The following is a 17860-nucleotide window of genomic DNA, read 5'->3' as shown; positions in this document are numbered from 1 at the left end:
GCGGATGTTTGTAAAACTTAGGAACTCTGACTGTTTTGAGGCTGGAGTTTATTTTATCCTTGTGTAGATTTGACACATTAACCCTCCATCCCCACCACTACAGAAGCTGTTGGAACTGTTCAGTGTTTCCAGCAGCTTCTGTAATTATTTCAGGTTCCTGACAGGAGCAGTCTCTCACTTTTCGAACAAAACAAACCAATCCTTGTGCTGCAACCAATATTTCAATAAGAAATGGGAAGCAGCAGAGGGGAAAACTTCCGAGATGCCGAACAATGCCGCCCAGTTCCACACTGCAATTCACAGGAACCATCGCCAGGAAAAGCAAGGAGCAATCTGAGAGATCCAGTTATATCCCGGTGGCTTTCCTTCAGAAACCGATTTAAAAGCCGCAACACTGCGATGGCCGGGATTCAAACCCGGGCCCACTGCTTGGAAAACAGCTATGCTCACCACTATACCACCATCACCCAGCGAGCAGCTCCCTGCCCATTCCCTAACACACTTAACAAGGCCGTGATCATCACCAACTGGATTGGGGCTGAAATCCAAACATGAAATTGCTGGGGAATCTCAGCAGGTCTGACAGAGCCTTAGAGTGAAGTGCTGTCTCCTCATCTCAGTCCCAAATACCCTGCCCCTTACCCTGAGAGGGTGGCAATCAAACCCGAATGAACTGCGGATGCTGTAACATTAACGCTGATTTCTCTGTACAGATGCTGCCTGACCTGCTGAGCTTTTCCAATAACTCCTGAGACTGTGTTATTGTGTTTCAGATTCCCGGACCCACAGGATTAATTTCTCAGCATCTCCCCTCTCAAGCCTCTTCACAATCTGAGATATTCCAATGAAACCACCTTTTAATTTTCGCGAATCTCGACCCAATTTATTCAGATACTCAGCACTGGAGCACACGGGTCCCAAATACTGAGCTTTATTTTGTGATTCATTAATGTGTTTGGGTCATTGCCGCTGGGTCCCCATGGATTGCTCAGATATAATTGCTCTGGTGAAGGTGACGGTGAGTTATTGCCTTGAACTGTTCCCATTTATTTGGGGCAGATAAACCCACAATGATGTAAGGGAGGGAGCTCCAGGATTTCCAACCAATGGCACTTGTTGGAATGAGATGTTTTTCCAAGCCAGGGTGGGGAGTGGCTTGATGTGGAATTGTCACCTGGTGGTGTTCCCGTGTATCTGCTGTGTTCAGCATTCCACATGATAGTGCCGTGGGTCTGGAAGCTGCTCTGGAAGGAACCTTGGGGAATTTCTACAGAGCATCTTGTCTCAGCTGAACTATCCCAGTCAGGCACATGAGCACTAATCCTGTAATCCAGCTCGGAGAATGTAATAGCAGGTGGGACCCACCCTGCCCCCTTAATGTGGCCATGGTTGGAAAACCTCGGAGAGTCCACTCTCATTCATTCCATCTCACCGTTTTTCCCGTTTAAGATTGCTTTCAAAGTGCAGTAGTGCACTGGCAGGGGTTCGAGCCCGGGTTAACTGCTGGGAAGGAGACATGTCCAACCCTTTCCCAGTAATTGGCAAGCTATTTCCAAGGCCGTGATCAGGACCAATTGGATTGGGATTGAAATACAAACAGAAACTGCTGGGGGATGTCAGCAGGTCTGACAGCATCAGCATCAGATCCCTTCAGTTCTGAAGGACAATCCCTGGACTCTCGGATTTCTCCCACAAATGTGACCCCTCCTACTAATTCCCGCCAGTAATTTCTGTGCTATCTGTCAGCGCTCCAGGATCTGCAGTTCCTTGTTTTAAATACAGTAGATGTTGACCCACGGAAGGGGATATTGGGTCAGGTGACGGTCTATCTCATTCATTGGGGCAGATGTCAAGGAGCATCTTAAACCGGAGAGGGATCAGGGGGAATTGGAGCCGTTTAGAGAGAGAGTACAGAAGGTAAGACAGCTCAGCTCAAAGCACGGCACTTAATGCTGCCCCGATTAAAATATTGAAGATGGCAGAGGGGCAGATGAGCTGAGACAGGGTGGGAGCTGGGCGATATTGATGATGTGGAAGGACAGTGTGTGTATCTGATCACATTCTGTCAGTCTGACTAATAGCAGTCATTCCTTGCACTGGATTCACTGAGGGGTGAAGGGTCAGTGAACAGAGCGGACTGTCCGTTATTCTGTTCCTGACTCTCCAGCTCCCGCTCTGTTAGTGACCTCTCAGTTTCCCGGGAAATGGGCTGTTTCCCAATTGTGCCGGATTCCTGGCCTTTATCCTTGGCCGAGCTGAGAGTTGATGGTCTGAGGAATATCATTCCCAAATGACTCCTGTCCAAGATAATACCGATTAATGTGTCTGTGTGTCCTCCATTAATCTGTAAACATCATTGCTCAGGGCTGGAGGGACATGGATTGATGACATTGAGGATGTTATGAACCAGACCAAACTCCTCTGCCTTAAGAAAATGGTCTAGACCCCTTTTCCTGATTTCCTGAAGGGAAGTGTAAGGCGTTACAATGTGATTGGTCAAACTGCCAGACTTGAGGCAAAACACACTTTACTCCACACTATCGTTGGAACACAAACATAAGGAAGAAAGATTGGACAAACCGAACTCTCCTAGAAAACTTAACTAAATGAACATTATTTAACTATAAACAGCGACTGTTCGGATATAGTAACATTCCATAAACCACACAATTCTGGTCTTTCTGCTATCGGGAGAATGGTGTGAAACTTGTAAAGATTCAGAAAAGATTTACAAGGATGTTTGCAGAGTCAGGATTTCTGATTGTTTTGAGGCTGGAGTTTATTTTATCCTTGTGTAGATTTGACACATTAATCCTCCCTCCCCAACACTACAGAAGCTGTTGGAACTGTTCAGTGTTTCCAGCGGCTTCTGTAATTATTTCAGGTTCCTGACGGGAGCAGTCTCTCACTTTTCGAACAAAACAAACCCATCCTTGTGCTGCAACCAATATTTCAATAAGAAATAGGAAGCAGCAGAGGGGAAAGCTTCTGAGATGCCGAGCAATGCTGCCTGATTCCTCACTGTAATTCACAGGAACCATCGCCAGGAAAAGCAAGGAGCAATCTGATAGATCCGTTTACCACAGAATTAAAGATTTATTTCCTCGATTTATCCCAGTGCCTTTTCTTTAAAAGGCCGTTTACAAACCGCAACACTGCGATGGCCGGGAATCGGACCCGGGCAACTGCTTGGAAGGCAGCTATGCTCCCCACTATCCCACCATCACCCTGCTAGCAGCTCCCTCCCCATTCCCAAACACACTTAACAAGGCCGTGATCATCACCAACTGGATTGGGGCTGAAATCCAAACAAGAAATTGTTGGGGAAGCTCAGCAGGTCTGACAGCACCAGAATCAGAAGCCTTCAGTTCTGAAGACCAATCCCTGGATCTGAAAGGTTCCCTCCCCACAGATGCTGCCAGACCTGCTGAGTTTCCCCAGCAATTTCTGTGCTGTCTCTCAGAGCTGCAGCATCTGCAATTCTTTGTTGGAAACAAAGCAAACGTTGAGGCACCGAAGGGGATATTGGGTCAGGTGATAGTCTCTCTCATCCATAGAGACAGATGGGAAGGAGCATGGAATCATAGAATCCCTACAGTGTGGAAACCGGCCATTCGGCCCATCATGCATCCCACCAAGACTCACCCTCGCCCCCACCTCTCCCTGTAACCCCGCATTTCCCTGGGTAATCCACATCACCTACACATCTCTGTATACTACGGATAGTTTACCATGGCCAACCCACCCTAACCTGCACGTGTCTGGACTGTGGGAGGAAACCGGAGAACCAAGAGAGAACCCACACAGACCCGGGGAGAATGTGCAAACCCCACACAGACAGTCTTCAATCAGACAAGGATCTGGAGAATTGGAGAGGTTTAGAGAGGGAGTCCAGGCGGTTCGACTGGTATGTGAATGATGGGCCGAATGATGCAGCATTCATTACTATTTGCAGTTTGCTTTAATTCGTCCTGTTATTGACCTTAGTCTGAATGAAATATTTGGAGAGGGGTTGTTTGTGCATTCAGTCAGATCTGTGTATTGGTGGGTCAGGAGCATCATCCCCAATAACAACAGAGGGAGGGCGGATTGAATTCCTGCCCCTTACAGATCCCATTGCAACATGTCATTTCCTCATGGATTTCATTTGGTTTAAGATGTTTTATTGTTAATACCACCACAATATATTGATGCCCTTCTGTGCAAGTTATGAATTTGGACAGAACGATCCCTCTTTTTTCTGTGAACAAACAGAATATCAAGGAGTCGGATTGGGGAATGTATCCTCTCACGGAAACAGGAACAGGGAGATGTCATTCCCTCTGAAATAAACACAGGCCATGCTGAGAAATCTGATAAGGCCAGGCAGCATCTATAGGGAGAAGGGAAAGGTTAACCCGTGTGTTATGAGGGTGGGGGAATTCAGCAGAGCGGAAGGAAGTTGGAAAAGTAATGATTTCTGAGCAATTGGAATGGGGGTAACGCTGAAGAAAGAATGAGATGGTTTGTAATAGGGTGGAGGCTGCAGAGATTTAATGATAAACGGTTTCATGGAAACAAATCCAAAGGGGATTGGGAATTGGTTCATTCTTTGGTGGGCGGCACGGTGGCACAGTGGTTAGCACTGCTGCCTCAGAGCGCCTGAGACCCGGGTTCAATTCCCGCTTCAGGCGACTGACTGTGTGGAGTTTGCACGTTCTCCCCGTGTCTGCGTGGGTTTCCTCCGGGTGCTCCGGTTTCCTCCCACAGTCCAAAGATGTGCAGGCCAGGTGAATTGGCCATGCTAAATTGCCCATAGTGTTAGGTAAGGGGTAAATGTAGATGTAGGGGTATGGGTGGGTTACGCTTCGGGGGGGCGGTGTGGACTGGTTGGGCCGAAGGGCCTGTTTCCACACTGTATGTAATCTAATCTAATCTAAACATCTAAGAGCTCAGGAAATGTGAGCAGGAGGAGGCTGTACAGCCTGTTTAGTCTGTTCTGGCAGTCAATCCAATCAGAGCTAGTTTGAGATTTCAAATTCGGTTTTCTGTCCATCTAGAATATAGAATATTCAGATACTCAGCACTGGAGCACACGGGTCCCAAATACTGAGCTTTATTTTGTGATTCATTAATGTGTTTGGGTCATTGCCGCTGGGTCCCCATGGATTGCTCAGATATAATTGCTCTGGTGAAGGTGACGGTGAGTTATTGCCTTGAACTGCTGCCATTTATTTGATGCAGATAAACCCAGGGAGTTCCAGGATTTCCAACCAATGGCACTTGTGGGACTGAGATGTTTTTCCGAGCCAAAGTGGGGAGTGGCTTGATGTGGAATTGTCACCTGGTGGTGTTCCCGTGTATCTGCTGTGCTCAGCATTCCACATGATAGTGCCGTGGGTCTGGAAGGACCCTTGGGGAATTTCTCCAGTCCATCTTGTCTATGGTACACACTGCTGCTACTGAGTGTCGGTGGTGGAGATAGGGGATGTTTGTAGCTGTGGTGCTGAACAAGCTGCACCTCAAGTTTATTCCACCTAATTATGTAGAACACAACTCCTCTCCATCATCATCAATCCATTTCACAGACGGACACCCAGTGATTACACGGATCTGTTAATTGTACAAATGACCATGAGATTGTAACCAGATTCCCCTCTTCCCTGACAATGGTCTGAGGGACATCCCGTGACTGTTACACTTTCTCCTGGACATTCCATCTGTAAAAGCTGGGAATCAGCTGATGGGACACAGACTGTGTTAAAGATGGTTCCACTCAGGGGGACTCTCACTCACTGACAGCGTCACAATCACCTGGGTGACGCAAAGGCGCAAGGGGCTGCGCGGTGACGTCACCCCAGGATGGTCGCCCGCACAGGGGAAGTATTGGCAAGGAGGAAGCGGGAGGAGGGAAGAGGTGACTCAGACCAGGGCCGTGAGGAGACACAGATCGGCTCCATCTGGCGGCCGGGAGGAGGAATCAGCAGCCACAGGAGGATGGAGCGGATTGGTGGGAAGGAAGATTGACAGGTGAGAAAGGTCATGGGGCGGGGCTGAGCTGGAAGGTTGGAGCTGGGGGGAAATGAGGAAACTGGGGAAGACCACACCCCCCTCCCTCCCTGTCCTCCTGTCCCTGAGGGAGATTTGGACTCAGTACCATGTGGTGGGGCTGCACATGACATTAACACATGTCAGAGGGGAGAGGGCAGAGGGGACAGGGAGGACTGAGGGACATTTCTATGTCTCTCTCTCGCTCTTTTCTACCCCCCTTTTCTCTCCCTCTCTTCTTTCTCACCTGCCCATCCTCCTCTTCTCCTCACTCCTTCCTCCCACTCTTCTCTCTGTTTTACCCTCCATCACCCTTACCGTCCCCCCTCGTTCCTGAGCACTTGCCTTCCCCTCTACTTGCCTCCCTCCTCTCCATCCCCCCTTTCTCCACCCTCCCCTTCCCCACCTTCCCCACTACATTCTCCTCCCCTCCTTCAAGCCTCTCCATTACCCCCTTTCCTCCCCTCCATCCCTCCATTCTTCTCTCTCTGCTTCTCCCCTCCATCCCCTTACTTTTCCCCCTTACTTACCCCTCTCCTTCCCTGCGAATTGCTTTCCACAACTCTGCCCTCTCCTCCCCCTTACCCACCTCTCCTTCACCCCTTCCCCTTCTCCTTCCCCCTCTCATTCCCCCTTTGCCCCTCTCCTTCCACCCATCCTTCCCCGACTCTCTTTCCACCACTTCACCTTCCCCTTCACCCTCTTCTTCCCCCTTTACATTGCTCCTTTCCTTTCCCCTCTACATTTCCCCTCTCCTCCCTTCTCTCCTTCTCCCATCTCTCCTTCCCTCCACATACTTCCCCTCCTTCCTGCGCCCCCTCCCTCATTTACCCCTCTCCTCCACCCCTCCTTCTCCTCCCTCCTTCCCCCTCTCCTACCACCTTCTCCTTCTACCCCTCTGCTTCCCCTCCACAACCTTCTCACATCTCCTTCCCGTTTCCCCCATCCCCACCTCACCTTCCCCCCTTACATCCCCTCATTCACCCCCTCTTTTTCCATCCTCTCCTTTCTCCCTTTCCTGTCCCCTCTCCTCCCCATCTCTCCCTCATTCCCCCACTCATTCACCCTACTCCTCCCCCTCTCCCTCACTCCCTCCCCCTCCCTCATTCCCCCCCCTCCTCCACCCCTCCCTCCTTCCTTCCTCCTACCACCCCTCTCCCTCCCCTCCCTTCCCTTTCCACATCTCTTTCCCGTCCCTTCCTTCCCCACCTCTCATTTCCCCCCTCATTTCCCCCCCCCTCAATTCCGCCTTAACCCCATCCCCCAACACCCTCCTTTCCTTGTCTCTCCTGTTGTGGGACTGTTATATCGGAGAAGTATTCACATTTTTTGGATTATTGGAATCTCTTTCGGGGTAGAAGTGACTTGTACAAGAAGGATGGATTACAAATATTTGGAAGGGGTCTAATCTAATATACTGGCAGGGAAATTTGCTAGGATTTAAACTAGTAAGGTGGGGGTGGTGGGTGGGATGGGACCCAGGGAGATAGTGAGGAAAGATATCAATCTGAGACTGGTACAGTTAAGTACAGAAGTGAAACAGTCAGGGCAGGCAGGAACAAGGTAGGACTAATAAATTAAATTGCATTTATTTCAATGCAAGGGGCCTAACATGGAAGGCAGATGAACTCAGGGCACTGTTAGGAACATGGGACTGCGTTAAAGAAAGACAATGTGCAGTTCAGGAACAGGTCCTTCTGCCCTCCAAGCCTGAGCCAATCCAAATGTACTGTCTAAACCTGTCGCCCAATTCCTGAGTATCTGTATCCCTCTGCACCCCACCTACTCATGCATCTGTCCAGACACATCTTAAATGTACCTACCGTGCCTGCCCCTACCACCTCTGCTGGCAACACATTCCAAACGCCCACCACACTCTGTGTGATGTACTTGCCGTGTGTATCCCCCTTAAACTTTCCACCTCTCACCTTGAAAGTGTGACCTCTCATTATTGAATCCTTCACCCTGGGAAAAAGCTTATCTCTATCTACCCTGTCTACACCCTTAATGATTTCATAAACCTCAATCACGGCCCCCCCTTAAACTCCCTTTTTCTAATGAAAACAAACCTAACCTACTCAACCTCTCTTCATAGCTAGCACCTTCCATACCAGGCAACATCCTCGTAAACCTTCTCTGCACCCTCTCCAAAGTGTCCACATCCTTTTGGGAGTGTGGTGACCAGAACTGTACACAGTATTCTAAATACGGCCGAACCAATGTCTTGTACAATTTTAGCAAGACTTACCAGCTCTTACCCTCAATACCCCATCCAATGAAGGCAAGCAGACTATATGCCTTCTTGACCACTCTATCCACCTGTGCAGCAACCTTCAGGGTACAATGGACCTGCACTCCCAGATCTCTCTGCCCATCAACTTTTCCCAAGGGTCCTCTGTTCATTGTATAATTCGCTCTTGAATTAGTCTTGCCGAAATGCATCACCTCACATTTGTGAGATATCATAGCACAGTGGGCGGCACGGTGTGAGTGGGTGGCACAGTGGTTAGCACTGCTGCCTCACAGCGCTGGAGACCCGGGTTCAATTCCCGCATCAGGCGACTGACTGTGTGGAGTTTGCACACTCTCCCCGTGTCTGCGTGGGTTTCCTCCCACAGTCCAAAGATGTGCAGGTTAGGTGAATTGGCCATGCTAAATTGCCCGTAGTGTTAGGTAAGGGGTAAATGTAAGGGTATGGGTGGGTTACGCTTCGGCGGGTCGGTGTGGACTTGTTGGGTCGAAGGGCCTGTTTCCACACTGTAATGTAATCTAAAAAAAAATCAATGATAGAAACATGGCTCAGAGATGGGCAGGACTGGCAGTTTAATGTTCCAGGATACAAATGCTACAGGAAGGATAGAAAAAGAGGCAATAGAGGAGTTTCTGATAAGGGATAGCATTACAGCTGTGCTGAGGGAGGATATTCCTGGAATTCCATCCAGGGACGTTAATTGGGTGGAATTGAGAAATAAGAAAGGGATGATCACCTTATTGGGATTGTATTATAGACCCCCGAATAGTCAGAGGGGAATTGAGAAACAAATTTGTTAGGGAATCTCAGCTAGCTGTAAGAATAATAGGGTGGTTATGGTCAGGGATTTTAACTTTCCAAACAGAGGCTTTGACTGCCATAGTGTTAAGGGTTTAGATGGAGTGTGTAAATGTGTACAAGACAATTTTCTGATTCAGTATGTGGACGTACCTACGAGAGAAGGTGCAAATCTTGACTTACTCTTGGGAAATAAGGCAGGGCAGGTGACTGAGGTGTCAGTGGGGGAACACTTTGGGACCAGCGACCATAATTCTATTAGATTTAAAGTAGTGATGTAAAAGGGTAGGCCAGATCTAAAAGTTGAAGTTCTAAATTGGAGAAAGGCCAATTTTGACGGTATTAGGCAAGAATTCTCAAAAGGTGATTGGGGGCAGTTGTTCGCAGGTAAAGGAACGGTTGGAAAATGGGAAGCCTTCATAAGTGAGATAATAAGAGTCCAGAGAAAGTATATTCCTGTCAGGGTGAAAGGAAAGGTTAGTAGGTATAGGGAATGCTGGATGACTAAAGAAATTGGAGGTTTGGTTAAGAAAAAGAAGGAAGCATATGTAAGGTATAGACAGGATAGATAGAGAGAATCCTTAAAAGAGTATAAAGGAGTAGGAGTATAACGTAAGGGGGAAATCAGGAGGGCAAAAAGGGGACATGAGGTAGCGTTGGAAAATAGAATTAAGGAGAATCCAAAAGGTTTTTACAAATACCTTCAGGACAAAAGGGTAACTAGGGAAAGAATAAGGCCCCTCAAAGATCAACAAGGCGGCCTTTGTGTGGAGCCACCGAAAATGGGGGAGATACTAAACGTATATTTTGCATCAGTATTTACTTTGTGAAAGGATATGGAAGATATAGAATGTAGGGAAATAGATGGTAAAACCTTGAAAAATGTCCATATTACAAAGGAGGAATTGCTGCATGTCTTGAAACGCATAAAGGTGGATAAATCCCCCTGATCGAATATACCCTAGAACTCAGTGGGAAGCTAGAGAAGTGATTGCTGGGCCTCTTGCTGAGATATTTGTATCATCAATAGTCACAGGTGAGGTGCTGGAAGACTGGAGGTTGGCAAACGTGGTGCCACTGTTTAAGAAGGGTGGTAAGGACAAACCAGGGAACTATAGACCAGTGAGCTGACATCAGTGGTGGGCAAGTTGTTGGAGGGAATCCTGAGGGACAGGATGTGCATGTATTTGGAAAGGCAAGGACTTATTAGGGATAGTCAACATGGCTTTGTGTGTGGGATATCATGTCTCACAAACTTGATTGAGTTTTTGAAGAAGTAACAAAGAGGATTGATGAGGGTAGAGCAGTAGATGTGATCTAAATCAACTTCAGTAAGGCCTTCGAAAAGGTTCCCTATGGGATACTGGTTAGCAAGGTTAGATCTCATGGAATATAGGGACAACTAGCCATTTGGATACAGAATTGGCTCAAAGGTAGAAGACAGAGGGTGGTGGTGGAGGAGTGTTTTTCAGAATGGAGGCCTGTGACCAGTGGAGTGCCACAAGGATCGGTGCCGAGTCCTCTACTTTTGTCATTTACATAAATGATGCAAGCATAACAGATACAGTTGGTAAGTTTTCGGATGACACCAAAATGTGAGGTGTAGTGGACAGCAAAGACGGTTACCTCAGAGTACAACAGGATCTGGATCAGATGGGCCAATGGGCTGAGAAGTGGCAGATGGAGTTTAATTCAGATAAATGCAAGGTGCTGCATTTTGGGAAAACAAATCTTAGCAGGACTTATACACTTAATGGTAAGGTTCAAGGGAGTGTTGCTGAACAAAGAGACCTTGGAGTTCAGGTTCATAGCTCCTTGAAAGTGGAGTCGCAGGTAGATAGGATAGTGAAGAAGACGTTTGGTATGCTTTCCTTTATTGATCAGGAGTTGGGAGGTTATGTTGTGGCTGTACAAGACATTGGTCAGGCCACTGTTGGAATATGGTGTGCAATTCTGTCTCCTTCCTATCGGAAAGATGTTGTGAAACTTGAAAGGATTCAGAAAAGATTCGCAAGGATGTTGCCCGGCTTGGATGTTTTGAGCTATAGGGAGAGGCTGAACAGGCTGGGGCTGTTTTCCCTGGACCGTCAGAGGCAGAGGGGTGACCTGATAGAGGTTTACAAAATTATGACGAGTGTGGATAGGATAAATAGACAAAGTCTTTTCCCTGGGGTTAGTGAGTCCAGAACTAGACGGCATAGGTTTAGGGTGAGAGGGGAAAGATATAAAAGAGACTGAAGGGACAAAGTTTTCACACAGAGGGTGGTACGTGTATGGAATGAGCTGCCAGAGGAAGTGGTGGAGGCTGGTACAATTGTAACATTTAAAAGGCATTTGGATGGATATATGAATAGGAAGGGTTTGGAGGGATATGGGCTGGGTGCTGGCAGGTCCGACTAGATTGGGTTGGGATATCTGGTCGGCATGGACATGTTGGACCGAAGGGTTTGTTTCCATACTGTATATGTCAATGACTCTACGACTCTAAATCAGTAACCACCGACAGTTGGATGAATTTTGAGTCAGTACAAATCGGTGAGCACTGACATTTTAAAACCTTTTGGGACAATTCAAATCAGTAACCATCCACACTTAGAAAAATTTGTGGTCAGTACAAATCAGTCACCAGTGATTCATGGAAAAAAATTCTGGTCGAAACACTGACTCTTTGAAAAACTTTGGGGCAGTGCAAATCAGTCACCACTGACAGTTTGAAAATTTTCAGGTCAATACAAATCAGGAACCAGTGACAGTAAGAAAAAATTCGGGTCAGTGTAAATCAGTAACCATCCATACGAAGAAAAATTTGGATTCAGTATAAATCAGTAACCGCAGACATCTGGAAAAAAATTGTGGCCGTGCAAATAAGTAACTACCGACAATTGGATGAATTTCGAGTCAATACAAATCAGTAACCACGGACACTTTGAAAAATTTCTAGTCAGTGAAAATCGGTAACTACTGACACTTAGAATAATTTTGGGTCATTACAAATCAGTAACTACCGACAGTTGGATGAAGTTTGAGTCAGTACAACTCAATAACCACGGACACTTTGAAAAATTTCTAGTCAGTGAAAATCAGTAACTACCGACAGAGAAGTTACGGGTCAGTTCAAATCGGTGAGCAGTGACATTTCAAAAGATTTTGGGTCAGTACAAATCAGTAACCATCCACACTTCAACAAACTGAGGGTCAGTTATGAATCAGTACCCATCGACAGATGGAAATATTTAGGGTCAGTCCAAATCAGTAAGCACTAACACTTCAAAAAATATTAGGTGAGTGCAAGTCAGTAACCACCGACACTGAGAAAATGGTCGGGTCAGTGCAAATCAGTAAACACTGACAATTCAAAAGAATTTAGGACCGTGCAAATCAGTCACCATCTGCGGTTCGCAAAACTTGTGCTCAGTAAAAATCAGTAACCACCGACACTGAGAAAATGTTTCAAGTCAGTGCAAGTCAGTAAATACTGGTACATGGAAAACAATTCTGGTCGGTGCAAATCATGAAACACTGACATTTCGACAAACTTTGGGGCAGTGCAAATCAGTAACCACTGACAGTTTGAAAAATTTCAAGTCAGTCAGTACAAGTCAGGAGCTAGTGACAGTAAGAAAAATTTCCGGTCATTACAAATCAATAACCACCGACATTTGGAAAAATTACGGGTCAGTTCAAATCGGTGAGCACTGACATTTCAAAAGAATTTGGGACAGTGCAAATCAGTCACCATCCACACTTAGAAAAGGTTTGGGTCAGGAGAAATCAGTAACCACCAAAACTGAGAATAATTTGGGACAGTACAAATCAGGTACCACTGATATATGGGAAAAATTCTGGTCGGTGCAAATCAGGAAACACTGATAGTTGGAAAAATTTAGGGTCAATTAAAATCAGTAATCACTGAAACTTCAAACAATTTCTAGTCAATGAAAATCAGTAACCACTGACAGCTGGAAAAAAAATAGATTCAATGAAAATCAGTAAAAACCGACACAGAATAATAGGGGTCAGTACAAATCAGTAACCATCCACACTTCGTAAAACTGATGGTCAGTTACAAATCATTTACCAGTGACAGTTGGAAAAATTTAGGGTCAGTTCAAATCAGTAAGCACTAACACTTTGAAAAATATTGGGTGAGTACAAATCAGTAACCACCAAAAAGTGGTGAGCACTGACATTTCAAAAGAATTTGGGTCAGAGCAAATCAGTCACCATCCACACTTAGAAAATGTTCGGATCAGTACAAATCAGTAACCACTGATACATGGGAAACAAAATTCTGGTCGGTGCAAATCAGCAAACACTGACACTTCGACAAACTTCATGGCAGTGCAAATCAGTAACCACCGGCAAGTGGAAAAGTTATAGTCACTACAAATCAGTAACCAATGACACCTAGAAAATGTTCGGGTCAGTGCAAATCAGTAGCCATCCACACTTAGAAAAATTTGGTGTCAGTACAAATCAGTGACCACTGGAAAAGATTTCTAGTTGGTGCAAATCAGGAAACACTGACACTTCGACAAACTTCAGGGCAGTGCAAATCAGTAACCACCGACAAATGGAAAAGTTATTGTCACTACAAATCGGTAACCAACGACACCTCGAAAATGTTCGGGTCAGTGCAAATCAGTAACCATCCACACTTAGAAAAATTTGGTGTCAGTACAAATCAGTGACCACTGGAAAAGATTTCTAGTTGGTGCAAATCAGGAAACACTAACACTTTGACAAACCTCAGGGCAGGGCAAATCAGAAATCACCGACACTTACAAAAGTTTGGGGTCAGTACAAATCGCTAACCACCGACAGTTGGAAAAATTTCATGTGAACGCAAATCAGTAACCACTGACAGTTGGAAAATTTTCAGGTCAGTACAACTCATAAGCCACTGAGTCTAAGAAAATACTGGATTCGTGCAAATCAGTAATCACTGACACTTAGAGAAAATTCCGGGTCTGTACAAATCAGTTACAATCAACACTTTGAAAAATTTCTGCTCTGTACAAATCAGTAACCAACGACAGTTGGAAAAAGATGGGGTCAGTACAAATCAGTAAGATCTAACTATTTGAAAAATTTTGAGTCAGTACACATCAGTAACCACCGAGATTTTGAAAAATTTCCAGTCAGTTTCCATCAGTAACCATAGACAGTTGGAAACATTTCGGGTCAGTGCAAAACAGGAACCGGTGAATGTTTGAAAAATTTCAGGACAGTACAAATCAGTAACCACTGACACTAAGAAAGATTTTGGGTCAGTGCAAATCAGTAAACATCCACACTTGGAAAAATTTGGGGTCAGTACAAATCAGAAGCCACTGAGAGTTGGGTGAATTTCAAGTCAGTACAAATCAGTAAGCACCGACACTGAGAGTAATTTTGGGTCAGTACAAATCATTAACCACCGATAGGTGGAAAAATTACGGGTCAGTACCAATTGGTAAGCACTGATGTTTTAAATAATTTTGGGACACTGCTAATCAGTAAACATCCACACTTAGAAAAATTTGGTGTCAGTGCAAATCAGTATCCACTGACACATGGAGACATTTCTGGTCGGGTGCATATCAGAGAACACTGACACTTCGACAAATTTTAGGGCAGTGCAAATCAGTAATATCTGACACTTAAAAAAATTTCGGGTTCGTACAAATCTGTAACCACCAAAAAGTGTAAAAATTACAGGTCAGTACAAATCAGTAAGCACTGACATTTCAAAACATTTCTGGACAGTGCAAGTCAGTAACCCACAACATTAGAAACATTTTGGGTCAGTGCAAATCCATAACCATCCACACTTGGAAAAAATTGGGGTCAGTACAAATCAGTAACCACTGACAGTTGGATAAATTTCAGGTCAGGACAAATTAGTGTGGGAAAAGATTTGCTAACCCAGGATAGGCCCACAAAAGCAAAATGGGCCAAACTGTACCACAACCCCCAGAATTCCCGAGCAGCTCACAAGCCGAATCAGACAGCACACATACAAGGGATTAGGATTTTTGCTCCCACGGACATGACACAACACCACAGATATCTCAAAGCCCTAAGGACAGTTTCACAACCCAGCAATACTAAAGTCACACAAGGAGTGGGTCAGACAGAGAGATACCAACAAGGACACCCTCCAGGAACAGGACAATGGAAACACCTCACTCCTTCAGAAGAGATATGAACACCCACCTGTGAAGGGGAATGGAACCGTCGATACTCTCAGGATGTTGCATTGTGGGAAGGAACAGGACATTAATCCGAAAAACTGCTTTCCAATTCGCATCCTTGGAACTGGAATACTCCATTTCCAGATACATTGTAGTTTACTATTTCTTGATCAGTGCCTTCCTTCCCATCTCTCCTTCTCCCCTCTCTCCTTCTCCACTCTCTCCTTTCCCCTTCCTTCCCCCCTTCTCCTTCTCCCCTCTTTCCTTCCCCCTTCCTTCCCCTCTCTCCTTCTCCCTCTCTCATTCCCCATTCCTTACTCTCTCTCCTTCACCCCATCTCCTTCTCCCCTCTCTCCTTCCTCTTCTTTCCCCTCTCTCCTTCTCCCCTCTCTCCTTGCCCCTTCCTTCCCACCCTCCTTCTCCACTCTCTCATTCTCCCTTACTTCCCCTCACTCCTTCCCCCCTCTCTCCTTCCCTCCTCTCCTTCTCCCCTCTCTCCTTCTCCCCTCTCTCCTTCCCCCTTCCTTCCCTCTCTACTACCCCCTCTCTCCTTCTCCCCTCTCTCCTTTCCCCTTCCCTCTCTCCTTCACCCTTCCTTCCCCTCTCTCCTGACCCACTTCCTTCCCCCCTCTCCTTCTCCACTCTCTTGTTCCCCCTTCCTTCCCCTCTCTCCTTTCCCCTCTCTCTTTCCCCTGTCTCTCCTTTCCCCATCTCTCCTTCTCCCTTCCACACTCTCCTTCCCCCCGTCTTCTTCTCCACACTCTCGTTCCCCCCTCCTTCTCCACTCTATCCATCCCCCTCTCCTTCCCCCTTCCTTCTCCCCTCTGTCCTTCCCCCTTCCTTCCCCTCTGTCTTCTTCCCCACACTCTCCTTCGCCCTTCTTCCCCTCTCTCCTCCCCTCCCTCCCCTCCCTTCCCCACTCTCCTTCTTACCTCTCTCGTTCACTCTTCCTTCCCCTCTCTCCTTCTCCCCTCTCTCCTTCCCCATTCCTTACCCTTTCTCCTTCTCCCCTCTCTCCTTTCCCGTCTCGCTCACCCTCTCTCCTTCTCCCTCTCTCCGTCCCCCCTCTCTCCTTCTCCCCTTACACGTTGCCCCTCTATCCTTCCCCCCATCTCCTTTCCCCATCTCTCCTTATCCCCTCACTCCTTCCCCCCTTGACCCCTCTCTCGTTCCCCCCTCCTTCTCCACTCTCTCCTTCCCCACTCTATCCATCCCCCTCTCCTTCCCCCCCTCTCTCCTTGTCCCCTCTCTCCTTCCCCTCTCTCCTTCTCCTCTTCCTCCTACCCTCCTCTGTCCTTTCCCCATCTCTCCTTCTCCCCTCACTCCTTCCCCCCTTGCCTCCTCTCTCATTCCCCCCTCCATTCCCACTCTCTCCTTCCCCTCTCTATCCATCCCCCTCTCCTTCCCCGTTCCTTCTCCCCTCTCTTCTTCCCTTCTCTCCTTCTCCCCTCTCTCCTTCTCCCCTAGCTCCTTCCCCTTCCTTCCCTCTCTACCTCCCCCCTCTCTGCTTCTGATTTCTCTCCTGCCCCCTTCCTTCCAGTCTCGCCTTCATCCCTCTCTCCTTCCCACTTCCTTCCCCCTCTCTCCTTCGCCCCCTCTCCTTCGCCCCCTCTCTTTCCCCCCTCTCTCCTTCTCCCCTGTCTCCTTCCCCCACTCCTTCTCCCTTCTCTCCTATCCCCCTCTTCTTCTCCCCTCTCTCCTTCTCCCCTCTCTCCTTCACCCTTCCTTCCACTCTCCACTTCACCCCTGTCTCCTTCAACCTTCCTTCCATTCCCCACCTCCTTCTCCGCTCTCTCCTTCCCCTTCTCCTCCCCCCTCTCTTTCTACCCTCTCTCCTTCCCCCTTCCTTCCCATCTCTCGTTATTCCTTCCTTCCCCCCTCTCCTTCTCCACTCTCTACTTCCCCCTTGCGCCTCCCCTCTCCTTCTCCCCTCTCTTCTTCCCCCTTCCTTCCCCTCTCTCCTTCTCCCCTCTCTCCTTCCCCCGCTCTCCTCCCCTCTCTCCTTCCGCTCTCCTTCCCTTCCTTCCCCCCTCTCCTTCTCACCTTTCCTTATTCCCTCTCTCTCCTTCCCTCTTTAATTCCCTCCCTCCCCCTCCCCTGTTTCCTTCCCATTTCCTTTCGCTCTCTCCTTCCCCCCAACCTTCCCCCCCTCTACTTCACCACTCTCTTCTTCTCCCCTCTCGTCTTCTCCCCTCTCTCCTTCTCCCCTCTCTCCTTCCCCCTTCATTCTCCCCTCTCTCCTTCCCCGCTCTTCATTCTCCCCTCTCTCCTTCTCCCCTCTTTCTTTCTCCCTTCCATCCCCCCTCTCCTTCACCACTCTCTACTTCGCCCCTCTCTTCTCCCGCCCCTCTCCTTCCCTCTCTCCTTCCCCCCTCACCTTCATCACTCTCTCCTTCCCCCTCTCCTTCTCCCCTCTCTCTTTCCCACTCTCTCCATCCCTGCTCTCATTCTCCCCTCTCTCCTTCTCCCCTCTCTCCTACCCCCTCTCATTCACCACTCTCTCCTTCTCCCCTCTCTCCTTCCCCCATCCTTCCCCTCTCCTTCTCCTCTTTCTCCTTCCCCCCTTCATTCCCCTCTCTCCTTCCCCCATCCTTCCCCTCTCCTTCTC

General features: G+C 47.5%; 1 non-coding gene across 1 annotated transcript; it reads right to left on the bottom strand.

Annotated features, from left to right (window-relative positions):
* Positions 1-395: 395 nt before the first annotated feature.
* trnag-ucc (transfer RNA glycine (anticodon UCC)) lies at positions 396-467 on the bottom strand. Its single transcript has one exon. It is a non-coding gene; the product is annotated as a tRNA-Gly (tRNA).
* Positions 468-17860: the final 17393 nt, after the last annotated feature.

The sequence above is a fragment of the Chiloscyllium punctatum genome, chromosome 23 (assembly GCF_047496795.1).
Source record: "Chiloscyllium punctatum isolate Juve2018m chromosome 23, sChiPun1.3, whole genome shotgun sequence".
NCBI classification, from domain to species: domain Eukaryota; kingdom Metazoa; phylum Chordata; class Chondrichthyes; order Orectolobiformes; family Hemiscylliidae; genus Chiloscyllium; species Chiloscyllium punctatum.
This window is presented reverse-complemented; position numbering and strand designations above follow the sequence as displayed.